Source organism: Euprymna scolopes, chromosome 2 (genome assembly GCF_053919585.1).
Source record: "Euprymna scolopes isolate OS-2025 chromosome 2, ASM5391958v1, whole genome shotgun sequence".
Taxonomy (NCBI): Eukaryota; Metazoa; Mollusca; class Cephalopoda; order Sepiida; family Sepiolidae; genus Euprymna; species Euprymna scolopes.
The window spans coordinates 146,478,160-146,493,884 of NC_136483.1; the positions used below are offsets into that span (position 1 = coordinate 146,478,160).

Here is a 15,725-nt window from a genome sequence, read left to right on the forward strand (position 1 = left end):
TTGACTGAGGACAGAAAAGTTAAAGTACTGTATGAAAACAGATACTACACTTTTACTCCTAGCCAAAAAGGTACAGTGTACCCCTAATCAAAATGTTGGCATTCTTAGAATGAAAAAAAAAAAAATGGAGTGACGAGAAAGATCACTTGGGTAAATAAAATAGCGTTTTGGCTAGAAGCAAAGTGTAGTATTTGTTCTGATGCTACAAATCATCTTTTTTTTTTTTTGTTCTTAGTGAAAGAGAAATCTTTCAGGATGGGGGTAATTTTTGTTTCAATCCAGAAAAATAACCTTCTTAGTGACACTCAATATGGTTTCCGTTCTGCTAGATCTACAGCAGATGTCCTTACAGTTATATCGCATAGGATTAGCAAATCTCTCGACGGTGGCAATCTTTCTAGGGCAATTGCTCTTGACATATCTAAAGCCTTTGATAGGGTATGGCATAAAGGTTTACTTCATAAGATCGCTAGCTATGGTATAGCTGGAAAAGTCTTCTCAATTATTAAATCATTTCTTTCTGATAGGTTCATAAGAGTAGTAGTTGAGGGGCAAAAATCAGAAGCTCACAGTATTAATGCCGGTGTCCCTCAGGGATCCATCCTGGGCCCAACTCTTTTCCTGATCTACATTAATGATCTTCCAAATCATATCCTTACATCATTTGTAGACATTTATGCTGACGACACTACCATTTATGGTACCACATCTAAGACAGTAAACGACCAAGTTCTCTCCAATTCTCTCTCCTCTGATCTTGAGCACGTAGTACAATGGGGAAAGGAGTGGCTGGTTACTTTTAATGCATCTAAAACCAAGCTTCTCTCTTTACATCATCAACATTCTAATCCACATTTGTCATCAATTGAAATGAATGGCTCTTGTCTTCAGGAGGCCTCAAGTTTTGACAAGCTTCTGGGCTTGACCATTACTCCTGATCTTAAATGGAACACGTATATCAAATCTGTTGCCAAGGCCGCTGGAAAAATGGTGGGATCTTTCTATTGATCCAGTAGATATCTCACTGCTGATGCTATTCTCTACCTATATAAGAGCCAGGTACGTCCAAGGATGGAATACTGTTGCCACATCTGGGCAGGAGCTGCTAGAAAGGACTTGTCCTGCCTTGATAGAGTTCAAAATAGACTTCGTAGCCTCGTAGGAGATGTCCTTTTCTCCTCCTTGCAACCTCTATCTCACAGAAGAGATGTTGCGAGTTTGTCTCTGATGTATCGTTATTTTCATGGAAAGTGTTCAACTGAGCTTCAATCTTTGGTCCCCCCTCGCCAAACTTTCACAAGAAACACTCGTCTAGCTGTAAACACTATCAATAATTTCCCCCACTCTTTATCTGTGCCTAAACCTAAACGTAGATTCCATGAACAAAGCTTCTTTCTTAGAACTGCACGCCTGTGGAATTGTCTTCCGTTTTCCTGCTTTCCGGCTGACTACAATATGGTTGTGTTCAAGTCTAAAGTAAATAAGTTCTTGATGAGCCGTTCCATATAAGTTATTAAATTTACCAAATTTTCATTACTAATGATTACTATATTGACCAATTTCTACTGTACACTCTTTAACCCTTATCCTTGAGTGGCCTCTGGGCCTTGATAATGTGGTGATGCCTTTGTAAAAAAAAAAAAAAAAAAAAGATCCACATTGTTAACAAGTATTCAGTTATTTTTAGTCAAATGGTAAAAATATACAGATTTCAACTATGCATAATAATGTATAAATACACCGAGGTTAACCCTGACTAGGTCATTCAGCTGATTTTTACATATTAACAATTGGCTAGGAGCAAAGTGTAGTATATGTTCTGATGATATTACACTTGAACATTTTTGTCTTTGGTTAATGAAGGAGAAATCCTTCTCGCCTGATGTAGTTTTCATTTTACATCCAGTCCATAGTATCATTTTGGAGGTAGCTGGATTTTCCCCACATTAAAAACTGGCCTTTTGTTTAACTCTGCCCTCGTGGGGAGGCAAGTAAACAGGAACGTGCAGATGTTGAATTTTTTTTTTTTCTTTTTTTAAATTGATTGAAATTAACATATTAAACTATATTTTCCTTTGCTTTTTAGTTGGGATAAAGTATAGTATCTGTTCTGATATTAAACTTAAAAATTTCTATCCTGTAGGAATTTTTGTCCTTGGCCCCAAAAATCAACTGAGATTAGACTATTCCTGTAATGATCTGGTTCCTGTTGATTGCGATTTAATACTCATTTTGTGCAGTTCTAGGAGGTCCAGTTTCCTAGGCTTTGCCTTCTCTCTTTGAGAAGAGATTAGTTTATTGCTAATCGCCTGAGGTGCCTTTACCGGGGAATATGATGGGGCTGGCCAAGCACTTTTTGCAGGTCTGAGTGCCTCTCCTTTGGAGCGCTGACGTCTCAATCCCGCTTTCTGACTCTGGTATCAAGGTTCTTGCAGTGGGAGAGAACTAAATACTTTCTGCCGTGTCAGCGAAGGAGAAATCCTTCTAGACTTGAGCAATTTTTATTTTTGTCCCAATCCAGTGTCTCCTTTTGGAGGAACTGGATTTTCCTTACATTATAAATCAACCTCATGTCTAACGTTGCTCTCGTGGGGAGTCAATTGAATAAAAACTTTTGCCATGACGGTATTACCCTTAAGATAACATGTAATGGGAAGAAAAAAAATTGCACGCACAAACATATCAATATATATACACACACACACAGGCATTGTTGTATAGAAAACATTTGAAACGGTGAATAATAATCGTTGTATACATTAATATGTATTACTGACAATATCTTTTGAATTAAATTTACTTCGAGTTTACATTACTGTGAGTGTTAATATCAATCTTAAAATAGAATAATAATTCTGCTTGAGAAAGGATAAAACAGCTTAGAATATCATAATGTAGAGAGAGAAAAGTGTCTTGCTGTGGTTGGGTGAGTTCTTGCCGAGAATGTTTTAGTAGATGGGTATGAGGTGTTGAAGTGCAGCCGAGCACTTACCATGAACATAGCAATACAGAAGAGACTTGAAACATCTGTTTTATGAGAAATAAATAGACGAGAAGAGAGCTTGTCCCACTAGACTTTGGGTTTTTTTCTGTCAAGATAGGAAAGAGTGTTCTGAGCGGCACCTCCTCAGATATGACCATAGTTCAAGGAGTAAAGTGTAGTATATGTTCTGATACTACCTTTCATCTTTTCTGTTCTCTGCTAATCTAAGAGGAATCCTTCCAGACTGTGGCAATTTAAATTTTTGTCCCAAACCAGAATGCCCCCTTTTTTGGGGGAGAGGGGGGTGGTGTCTGGATTTACCCTCATTAGTAATGATGTTTAATTCTGTCTTTGTGGGGGAGGCAATTCAGTAAGGACATATCTGTGATATTTTTTTTTATGATTACTTAGAGTTCAGGAGTCAGCTGGAAATAAAATCATACTTTTGAGTCGGTTATATATATATATATATATATATATATATATACTAGCAGAAGTACCTGGCGTTGCCCAGCATTAAATGTAACATTGAATTCTTAAAAAAAAAAAATGCAGTAAAAAAACGGAAAGAAAGTAAGACCTGTGCATGAGAGTATTATGAATTTTTTCTGAACAGTTCATTTTTTTGTACCTATTTACTATACCTCCCTACGGGACAGAGTTAGACACCAGGGTCATTTTTTTGTAAGTAAAAAAAAACAACAAAAAACAATACTACAGCTGAGATCGAAACCAAAACCTAAAGACAGTGAGTCAAGTATGATAAGTATGATATATAAATAAATGACCTTATTGGTATATGTTTGAAAAGTCTCTACCAAACTCCTCTTTGAATATTTGATTTATAGAGTTCAGATTTGATATAAAGCATATTTAGACGTGTAGCACACTTTCAATTTGGTTTTTAGCCGACAAAAATTGTTGCTAAATGGTCAAAATTGAAAACAAAACAGTTGACTTTGGCAGGGTAAGTCGAATAAGACATTATGCCTGCTGTTACTTTTGCACCTTCTCTGTTTAAAGTCGCTTAGTTTTTAACCTTTTGTATCCATCTGTGAGTAGCTCAGATAGTAACAATGCTGGAGAGATAAATAATGACTAAAGCTGGAGTGCTAAACGTTCTGGTTTCAATTCTAGAGGATGGTGGCTAAGTCATATTTTTTCATAAGTTTTGAAATCATTACTATATATTGGATAATAATTAATAGAGAATTGGCTCTATAGTAATAAATAAAAAATCTGCATGAATTAAAACATAATATTTATGCATATACCGGGCAATGCAGAGCAGTCTGTTAATCTATATATCTATAAAAGTGACATTGTCTGTGTGTGTGTTTGGGGGGGGGGTAGATTTCCCTACCAAACTACTATGCCAATTTTCAGTCTACAGACTCAAGATTTGACACAAGAGGTATTGAGATTTGGGAAAATCTTTTTAATCTGTTTTCAGCTAGAAATTTGGCTGTCATAGTTCAATGATTTGATCTTTTAAAACTCTACCAAACTCCTCCAGTTTTGTGTCTAAACACTTGAAATTTTAGATGTAGATTACTTGGACATGGATCAAACTTTTTAATTTGATTTGAGCCCAAAATAAATGTTATGGGGTCAAAATTAAAAAAAAATGTGACCTATGCTGTCTCTACCAAATGACTCAGCCAATTTTTAGTCTAAGCATTTGAAATTTTACATAAAGTGTATTCAGACATAGGACAAGCTTTTTAATCGTTTTTTTTTGGGGGGGGGTAAAAATTTGGCTGCCAAGGGGTCAAAGTTCAAAAGATTTTACCTTTGTGGTTTCTAGCAAAGTATTCAGCTAATTTTGGGTCTAAAAATGTGAAAATTTACATAAACGGTATTCAGACATGCGGCAAGCTTTTTATTTGTTTTTTGGCGAAAATTTGGCTGCCAAGAGATCAAAGTTGCAAACTCTACCAAATTCCTCAGCCAATTTTGGGTCTAAACACTTGAAATTTTAGATGTAGGTTACCTGGACATGAGTCAAACTTTTTAATATATATATATATATATATATATATATATATATATATATATATGCACATAAAGTTATGAACAGTACATAGGGCCTGATCAAAGCAAGGCTGAACTGCTAGTAAAAATATAAGAACCCATCCATATGGTCTTATTTTTAAGGTAAAGAAAATAATGTAGTAGGAATAGTTTATACAAAAACAAATTAGCCGGAACGAAATTGCTCCTGTCAAAGTTCAAAAGTATCCATTTCATTAGCCTATCACTGCCCCCTACTCTGAGATGGTCATGCTAAGTTTTACAGATCTTTTTTCCAAAATAAATGGCATTTGAGTTCAAGACAACTATTTATTTATTAATTTGATTGTTTATTTTTATACTCTTGCTTTTTAAGTCAAAACGACTAACAAGATTTAAAGGGACTGTCTCTTGTCCATCCTCAATTACCTACTTTATCTGTATCATTTTCCCATCCTGTCAGTGTCATCCTAAACCATGTGATATTCTCTCCCTCCTCCTTTTCCTAGGTCATTATTGTTACCAGGATGTTGAAGACAATCAGAATAAGTCATTTACATCCTGTTTTCTTCAAGTTTTTATGCCTTTAGGACTGAATTTACTTGATATTAGGACAATTTTTACACGAAAAAAGGATTCATAATGAATTTAAAAGAAAAATACTATATTAATAAAATTGTGTAAAAAAAAAAAAAAAAAAAAAAAAAAAAAAAAACTTTCTCCCCTCTACGTTCTGTATTTTTATTTTAAACTAGCGGCTGCGCTGCGTCAGCACACAACACAGTCAAACACAAAATCGAGTACACTCAACATCGTCTTACCATCAATACTTACCCTGTGGGAAGTTCCCATATGCACAAAACCACTCCCTGAAAAAACAAAAATACCTTAACTAAGGGTAAGGATAATGAGTAAACGTTGGATAAAATGATGGTTAAAATTATTACGAACTTGCCAGGATTCGAACCTGGAATTTTCTGATCTGTAGTCAGATGCATTATCCATTGCGCCACAAGTTCTGTCCGTATGTCGAAAGATGTTACCGTGACTGTATACAGACAGTGCAAAATTCTGTTGATATGGGCATGTAAATTTTTCAACAAAAACGAAATGGCCCAAAAAACCCTATTTCGGGCTTTTTGTGTGACTCAGCATTGTTTGTTACGAACCATATATAGATAAGTACAATCTAGGGACTCGCACCTTTCAGGAAAAAAAAAAGAATTTTTCAATTCGGTGCATCCGTTTGAAAGTTTTTTTATTGGTATATACATATATATTTAAATAAACATTTAGAATTTTATTAATAGTATAAGATTTATTTCTTGAAAGCAAAAATGCAAAGTACTAAAACGAACTTTTTAAAGAATTCTATTAAAAAAATAATTTAATTACGAATTTAAATTCTCCAAAATTTCTTGTTTTTCATAAACAAGTCAGCCATTTTAATTTTTAAAGTTTTTTTTAGAATTTTTTAAGAATGAATTACTTTGTGACACTGGGAAACTTTTAAAGGAATCTGGAAGCATTTAACAGCATAGTTTAAATAAAAACAATGAATGTAAAAACATTCCCAGGTAATATCGGATATTGACAACTAATTGATGTCATCAATATGGCCGTGAAAGGTAAAAACTATCAAAATTCAAATTTATATATATTAAAAACCAAAGTACAATTTTATTTTAGGGCAAGAAATACAATCTAATATCAGTTGTTATCCCAAATTTGAATGGACTCAAAGTGAAATTTTCCAATATTAGATTTGAACTTAGAATCTGTCCTTTACCTGGTAAACATATTTTTGTTTCTATGGAAATCGCTCCAGAAAAAGACTGAAGCCATTTGATGTAAGGAACTAAAAACAAAAAAATACTTTGAGGTAATAAAAAAAAAAACGGCTTACAATGAATGTTAGATGGATAAATTCTGACTCGGAAAACAGTAATTTTTCCACCTTTGTCCAAAGCATAACTCATATCAAGCTAAAAGTAAAAAAATTACAGGACACCTGTAATGCAGTTGTTATATATCAACACTCAGAACTCGTACATTGTATGAAGACTCAAAGAAACAAAGGAAGGATTTCGACTCACTTTTTTTTTTTTTTTTTTTTTTTTTTTTTTTTTGTGAAACAACAAACATTTATTTACAGGTACTAACAAAATAACACCTTGTCTCTTGTTCAAAAGTTCTCTTGTACTCTAATGTGCTTAATAAGACTCTGCTGTGTTAAACACATAATACTCTGTCTTTGTCCAGCCATGTTTTGGACACATATTTTCCTGTCGCTCTTGGGCCACATGTGTAACACATCTATTTTTGTCCTCCGGGTCACGTTTTTCTTTCCTGTTTTCTTGCTGTGACGTCACCTCGCACACGACTCAGTCATTGCTGTTGCCGCCATACTTGCGTCTGCGCTCTGTTATAACACCCAGAAAGCTGATGCATTCTTTTTCAGCATTGTCTTAGAGAAAATATGGGCACATTTTCTTTTTGATATTCCTTCTTTTAACAATAATCTTGAACAAATTAGGAGAAAGGTCGATATCAAACAATTATATTAAAAAAAATAATAACCAATAAAAGTATACAAGAAAAAAAACAAAACTATTTAATAATGCAAAAGTTTACAATACATAATTAAATCATTATGCAGGGCTCTGCGAACAAATTTATATTTAGTTGATCTTTGACAACTAAATATTTTTGTTTATTAGCCATGTGATTTTTGGAATATGACATCTTCGTTCCGTGACGAGTACATACATTATAAAGATTTTTTTGTATTTTTTCTAAGTGTAATTCTAAATATGCAGCAAATTTTATGTTAAGACTTGAAAGTATAAACGTTCAAATTTCTTCAGATGTTTTTTTTAACAGCCTTCATTTTTTTTTTTTTTTTCTTAAAGAGTGCATCGTTCTATAACACCTTTTGTTGTTTAAATAATTTGACTTTGCTCGTTTAAAAAAAAATAAAATGGTGAAAAGACATTTTTCACTCAGTAATGACCTTTGGAAGATTCTCGTTCAAAAAAAAACAAAAAAAAAAAACAGAATTGCTAAAAGATAAGCGTTTTATTATTTCTTAGTCGTCACTTGGAAAAATCACTTGCAAATGCAACTGTTTCACTCCGCAACATATAGCCCTGATACTTAGAAAGTTTACGAGCCAATTTTCAACTTTGCATCAACAGGTTACATAAGTAGTCAGAAGATGTCAAAGCAATTATCCAATCAGCTGTCAGAATACAAGTTTCAATGAAAGCATGAAATTCATTAAATCAATAAAATTTTTTAAATCTAAATTGATTTTCAACATGTTATGTCGGTGCTAATGCAGAGAGTGATCCGCGCTATTTTTTAAATCGTATTTCCACATTTATTTAAAGTTTGATGATATGTTTTTTTTTTTATTCAATTGTAAGGTTAAAGTACAGAATAGGTACAAAACACCCTCCCCTCCCCATGTTAAGAATGGCTTTTTAAATAATAACGTTATTATTTCAGCACGGATCACTCTGCATGAGTACCGTTATGTCAACATGAAACTCTTCTTCGTCATACTGAGAAAGACTTTCAAATGAATTTCAAAATAGAAGACTATTCTTAAAATGGAGGGTTGGATTGAATTGATTGCCTGGCAGTCTTCACTTCGGCATTTGCTAGCTGCTTAAGAAACCTGCCAGAAGATGTTGACATGAAGTTGCTTGAAATTGGGTTGTAAACTGAGAAGTACCAAATCATCCTATAGTATATTGCTGCAAATTGTTATTGCTAATTACCGCATTTGGACATTCAATCTTCCTACAAATTTCTTGCATATTTCTTGGACAATATTTTTTCATGCTTCACGAAAAAAAAATCCTTTAATTCACACAGGTTTTGCATGTTCTTTTTTTTTTTTTTTTTTTTTTTTTTTTACTTGGAAGGTCACCACTTATCAAGGTCTGGAGGCCATTTAAAGATAAATTAAAATATGTTTAAGTGTATTATACAACTGGACAATGCTGGCCGCCCAGCTAGTATTAATATATGATTTAATTGTATTGTAAACTATATGATTTAATTATATTGTAAACTTTTCCGCTAGTATATAATGGCTTTTCCTTCAGTGATTTGTTTACGGATTACTTTTAAAAGCGTTTGACTAAAGGCTTCAACATATATTTATTAGCAGTAAAAGTTTAATTAATCTGCATTATAAATACACATAATTTTTTTTTTTTTAAATGTGTTATAAAACACTTTCATAGCACTTATATATATGTGTGTGTGTTACATTGCATACTAATCCACGGACACGTGTTTGGTCATAAGTTTGTGGTTTAACTTAGCAAAAGTTGAAGCCGTAACTACAATCACTGCAGCCTGGCACTCTTGCTGTTCAGCCAAGAAACAGAAGTAGACAAATTTATTACTCCGCATAAATATATACACATAATTTTTTTTTTTTTTCATCGTAATAGCGATAGACAAATGAACGAATTCAGATATCTATGTAAAGCATTTCCTAAATGCCATAAGGAAGTTATTTCTCCTTAGACTATGTGTCGACCTCTATAATGAGAGCATCTATATTTTTAAAGACTAGAAAAATATTAACCAAGGAATACGCCCAAAAAGTTCTTAGGGAGCAACTATTAACACCTGTATGCTGAAATTTGTAAACGATTGCACAACGAAATATTAATTTATGATTTAATAAATGTTTTGTGAACTTTTGAGTTATTAAATGTTTTTGTGGGATATATTTTATTGATTATTTAAAAAGTAATTGTCGAGTTGTTTTATTAAATGCTTACACATTTTTATAATACTCTAAGGGAATTTTATCTTCAACCCCTTTTTTACAATGATGGGATCGTCCAATCGTCACAGATGGTCATTGGCAATTAATCTGATGTTTTTAAGGTAAAAATTCCTACTTTACAAAAAAAAAAAATAAATAAATAAATAAAAATAATCAAATTGCTACAATTTTAAATAAATAAAGAAGAAACATATTCGGGCATTTATTTAAGAGATGTTTAGCTGTTAATGCCAATTATTTAATGAAAGAAATTTTATTTTATTAATGACATTTACTATGAGATCTTTATTAATTCAAAGGAATATTATTACTAGTGATGGGACGATTTCAATATTTTTCTCAATTCTGATACAAATACTGATTCCGATTCTTTTAAAATATCTATCTATCTATCTATCTATCTATCTATCTATCTATATATATATATATATATATATATATATATATATATTACAAATTACCATGAAAAACTATATAATATATGCATAACTTTTTGCAAACATAAAAGTATACCTGTGAGGGTTGATCTTTAGAGTTTAATTTTACTAGTAGTTTAATATCAACAGATATTCATTATTTTGTCATCAGTATCAGCAATGGAAAATTAAATTTTTAACAAAACAACAAAAGAAAAAGCAATTAAAAGAATCGTTTTTGGCATTGTAAAATACACAATTTTTCCGATTCTGATACCAACCTCCACCCTACCCAGAAAATCTAATTTTCTAATTTCGATTAATCATTCCAACGCTAATTATTATTAACAGTAAATTGTACAGATCGATGTAGAAATCGCTATTGAGTCTCCACATGGCCCCACTAATACAGGATGACTCACAAGGAAACGGATGTTTTTAAGCAAAACAAAACTCTGCTAATATTTCAACAAAAATTTTATTTTAGGTTTAAAGACTACCTTCCTTACTCCTTATCCCTCAAGGAGAGAAAGGAGCATTCTAAAACCATCCGTTTCCCGTGACTCGCCCTATATGTATTATTGACAGTAAATTTCGTTAATCTGTGTTAGAAATGAATAAAGAACCCCCCCCCCCCTTTTTTTTTTTGGTAATGTGTGGTAATCTTTTGCTTGGTACTGTAGGTACAAAAATAGTGAAACGGTAAACTTTGTATACAAATGCTAATTTTAGAACTGGGCACTTGACACAATCATTTAATTACGACTGGTAATAGAAAAATGTACTGGCTAAAAATAACTATACAAGTTATATTATCATAATTATATCAAAGACATGTGATTCTTTGAAAGAGATGTTAAATAAAAACAAAACATTGTCAGTCAGAAGACAATCGCATGAAAATGGAATCTCAGTTATTTTATCCCTAAACCATTCTGTTCAGCTGATATGCTGTAGTGGAAAGAGAAAAAGTCAAAAGTAAGGAGAAATCTGTCCATACATAAATACAGTAGAACCCCGGGATACAGTGGCCCTAGGGAATAGTTTTTTTCAGGTTACAATGTGGAATACGTTTTTCCGGCACCTGGTTATGGTATTACGGCACAATCACGTTGACATACCGATTCTCGCCAGATAACTGAAGTTAAGCAATATTGAGCCTGGCCAGTACCAGATGGGCGACCATTTGGGAAGGCAAGGTGCTGTATATACACAGAGATAGGTTAGTTTGGTAGTCAATTTCTAAAAGCTATCCAACACATTGTCAGCATGTAAAACGTAAAACAGTTGACAATTTATAAAGATCAAGGTCTTCTTTATGCATTAAAAGTAGTTTTATGTTATTTTAGTTATATATTACTAAATGAGGAATCATTTCCATTAAAAATCCAGTTAGTATTATGCATCTAAAATTGAGAAAATCATGCTTTGAAAAATGTCAACATTATATAAGCTAAAACAAAATAGCCACTGAATTTGACCTTTTTTTTTTTTTTTTTTTTTTTTTACACACAGGCATCACATTATCAAGGCCAAGAGGCCACTCAAGGATAAAGGTTAAAGAGTGTACAGTAGAAATTGGACAATATAGTAATCATTAGTAATGAAAATTAGGTAAATTTGATAACTTATATGAAACGGCTCATCAAGAACTTATTTACGTTAGACTTGAACACAACCATATTGTAGTCAGCCGGAAAGCAGGAAAACGGAAGACAATTCCACAGGCGTGCAGTTCTAAGAAAGAAGCTTTGTTCATGGAATCTACGTTTAGGTTTAGGCACAGATAAAGAGTGGGGGAAATTATTGATTGTGTTTTCAGCTAGACGAGTGTTTCTTGTGAAAGTCTGGCGAGGGGGGACCATAGACTGAAGCTCAGTCGAACACTTTCCATGAAAATAACGATACATCAGAGACAAACTTGCAACATCTCTTCTGTGAGATAGAGGTTGCAGGGAAGAGAAAAGGACATCTCCTACGAGGCTACAAAGTCTATTTTGAACTCTATCAAGGCAAGACAAGTCCTTTCTAGCAGCTCCTGCCCAGATGTGGCAACAGTATTCCATCCTTGGACGTATCTTGCTCTTATATAGATAGAGAATTGCATCAGCAGTGAGATATCTACCGGATCGATAGAAAGATCCCACCATTTTTCCAGCGGCCTTGGCAACAGATTTGATGTACGTGTTCCATTTAAGATCAGGAGTAATGGTCAAGCCCAGAAACTTGTCAAAACTTGAGGCCTCCTGAAGACGAGAGCCATTCATTTGAATTGATGCCAGATGTAGATCAGAATGTTGATGATGTAAAGAGAGAAGCTTGGTTTTAGATGCATTAAAAGTAACCAGCCACTCTTTTCCCCATTGTACTACGTGCTCAAGATCAGAGGAGAGAGAATCGGAGAGAACTTGGTCGTTTACTGTCTTAGATGTGCTACCATAAATGGTAGTGTCGTCAGCATAAATGTCTACAAATGATGTAAGGATGTGATTTGGAAGATCATTAATGTAGATCAGGAAAAGAGTTGGGCCCAGGATGGACCTCTGAGGGACACCAGCATTAATACTGTGAGCTTCTGATTTTTGCCTCTCAACTACTACTCTTATGACCCTATCAGAAAGAAATGATTTAATAATTGAGAAGACATTTCCAGCTATACCATAGCTAGAGAGACCTGTATTAAATAACGAAACGAAATGAAAACTACTTTAAAAAAAAAATTTTTTTTATCATACTGACTGGATTTTTAATGGAAATTCTTCATGTAGTAATATATAACGAACAGATTTAATGCCTAAAAAGATTTATTTTCATGTTCTTCCATGACAGTGGTCTTTTATAAATTGCCAAAATGTTCCTATAAAGACGTAAATATTTGGAGCAATTCTTTTGCGTCTTTTTCTTTTATTTAAAAAATTTTTTTTTTTTTTTAGCTCTCAATTGAACAACATATCTTCTAATCTATATTCCTATAAAACTGAGTTTTTTCTTGCTCTGACATTGATATTAAAAGCCTACTTTTTCTATTAGTATTTAATTGCTTCTCCACAAAAGCAATATGTGACACAAAGTCGTTTTTAATGTGTGTGTGGGGAGGGGGGACCAACTCCCCAAAAAGGGGCACTCTGACAACAGGCAAAAATAAAAATTGCCTTAGTATAGGAGGGATACTCCTACATTGACAAAGAGCAAGTTAACTTAAGTGTAGCATCAGAACAGATACTACACAAGATCCTAGCCTGAAGGCCAGATTCTACTTTTTCTATTTAAAAATTATTAAAACGAACTTAATATACTCATTGATATGCGAGCAAGTGCATGAAGCTTAACTAATTTGCATTTTCCTTTAAAGAAATGGACGTTAATTATTTACTTATTCATTTTTTATGGCTTCTTATTAAATCATTGGTTTCATTTTATTATTACACTGAATTCTATTTATGTATAGTTTCTATATTCTGCATAATTGTGTAGAATTTTTGATGAAAACGTTCTACCATATAGAAATCTCTCTGTGTCTCTCTGTCTCTCTATCTCTCTCATATATATATATATATAATTACTATAGTCATTATTAAATACCTACAGACACTAGTGTTTTATCCTTTTGGGAATCATAAGTGCAGGATGTCATGATTAACAACAGTCCAGAGATTCGAACTCCGCAACAAAAGTCATATCTGGCTTCATTAGCAAGGACCCAATCCATTCGACTACTGTCAACCAGGAGAAATACAGCTGAGATTTAAACATTTATTCTTTTTAAATGCTTTTAATGTCAGTTAGAGTGATCTAATCATATGATGACCTGCGCATATGAGCTAAGTTGACCGACTTATTTCAACTGAAAGTGCTCAATGATAAGAAACAAGTTTCTTAAAGGGGCTGACATAATATATATACTAGCAAAAGTACCCATCGTTGACTGGGTTCAGAAACTGTCTACAGAAAATGGACTCTGATTTATTAAAGTATGATAAGTTATGAAAAGGAAGGGTTGTAAAGACATAGCTTCGAATTTGGGGGTATCAAAACCGAAACAAAATATGATAAAAGTAAAAATAAAATAGATAGACTCAATAATTTATTATACCATACCTGTTCACACTGAAACACTTATCACAATATTCTGTGGATCTATATTAAAAAACCTTGTTAAACTTTGTGACATATTTCCATTCTATGGAAGTCAGGCATGAACGAACACCCCCCACAATTTTATTATACCATATTTCTTCAAACTGAAACATAATTATCAAAGTATACTTATGCAGATAGATATGAAAAGTCTTTATTAAAGTTTGTGCCTATTTCCATTCTATGGAGACCATGTGCGAACGCAGACCCACAATTGTATTATACCATCCCTATTTAAGTTAAAACATACTTTTCAAAGTATTATTATGTACATCTATATCAAAAACACTTGTAAACGTTTTTTTTAATTTTTAAATTTTTTATTTCCATACTTTGTGGACCAGGCAGGTACGCAGACCCCACAATTTTAATGAATCATCATTATACCAGATCAAACATACCCATTCCTGTGTCTCGATACATCTTCTATCTTTATATGTGATCAGTTTTCTATAATAGTCAACCATATAGGAGCCTATTCATGACCAGACACACATACAGACGTTCAGCTTTATATATATATATATAAAGGTGATCTTGCTGGTGTGTTGAAATTTGGTGAGTTGAAATTTGATATATAGGGTATTTGAACCTAAAGCACATTTTAGATTTGGTTTTTAGCCAGCACAAATTACTGCTAAGGAGTCAAAATTCAAAACAAAGTAATTGACCATGGCAGAGTAAGTTGAATAAGACATTACTCCAGCGGTTACTTTTGCACATGCACAAAATTAAACATTCATAGCTCGAAGTTTCTTAATTTTTATCCATCTGTCGGTAGCTCAGATGGTAACGACAAAAGTTAGAGCGCTAAACGTTCTGGTTTCGATTCTAGTAGATGGTACCAAGATATTTTTTTTATAACTTTTGAAATCATTACCGTGTATTGGATAATAATCAATAGAGAATTGGATCTATAATGGTAAATGAGAAATCTGCATTGATTAAAATATAATAGTTATGCTGATTTTTATGACCAGGCAACGCCTGGCAGCCTGCTAGTTTTTTGGAATTAAATAGTTTGTACTAAATTTGTTGAGTTCATTCATAAAATACGGTTGCAGCAGATCAGTTAAGTATTAATAGATGAGAAAAGGGTCAGAAGGCCATGAAAGAAGATATCTGCCTTATTTAGAAAGGAGGATAGTTTCATGTTACTTTTTCTCTAAATAAGCAGTTCTCATTGACCTTGACTGATAGGTCAGACAGCTGAGAATGGTTGATAGCAAAGCCTCACCTATACCAACAACTCTTAAATCACTGAACTTTGACCTCTCTCTCTCTCTCTCTCTCTCTCCCCATCTCTCTCTCTCTCTCTCTCTCTTTTTTAGAGCAGTAAACTTATAGTTAAAGCCTTGATTTA

General features: G+C 33.1%; 1 protein-coding gene and 1 non-coding gene across 3 annotated transcripts in view; one reads left to right on the forward strand and one right to left on the reverse strand.

The window, feature by feature from the left end:
• LOC145297246 (CYFIP-related Rac1 interactor B-like) overlaps nucleotides 1-15,725 on the forward strand; it is a 317,794-nt gene that overhangs the window by 70,934 nt on the left and 231,135 nt on the right. The gene's annotated exons all lie outside the window — the stretch shown is intronic.
• Nucleotides 5,943-6,015, reverse strand: Trnac-aca (transfer RNA cysteine (anticodon ACA)). Its single transcript has one exon. It is a non-coding gene; the product is annotated as a tRNA-Cys (tRNA).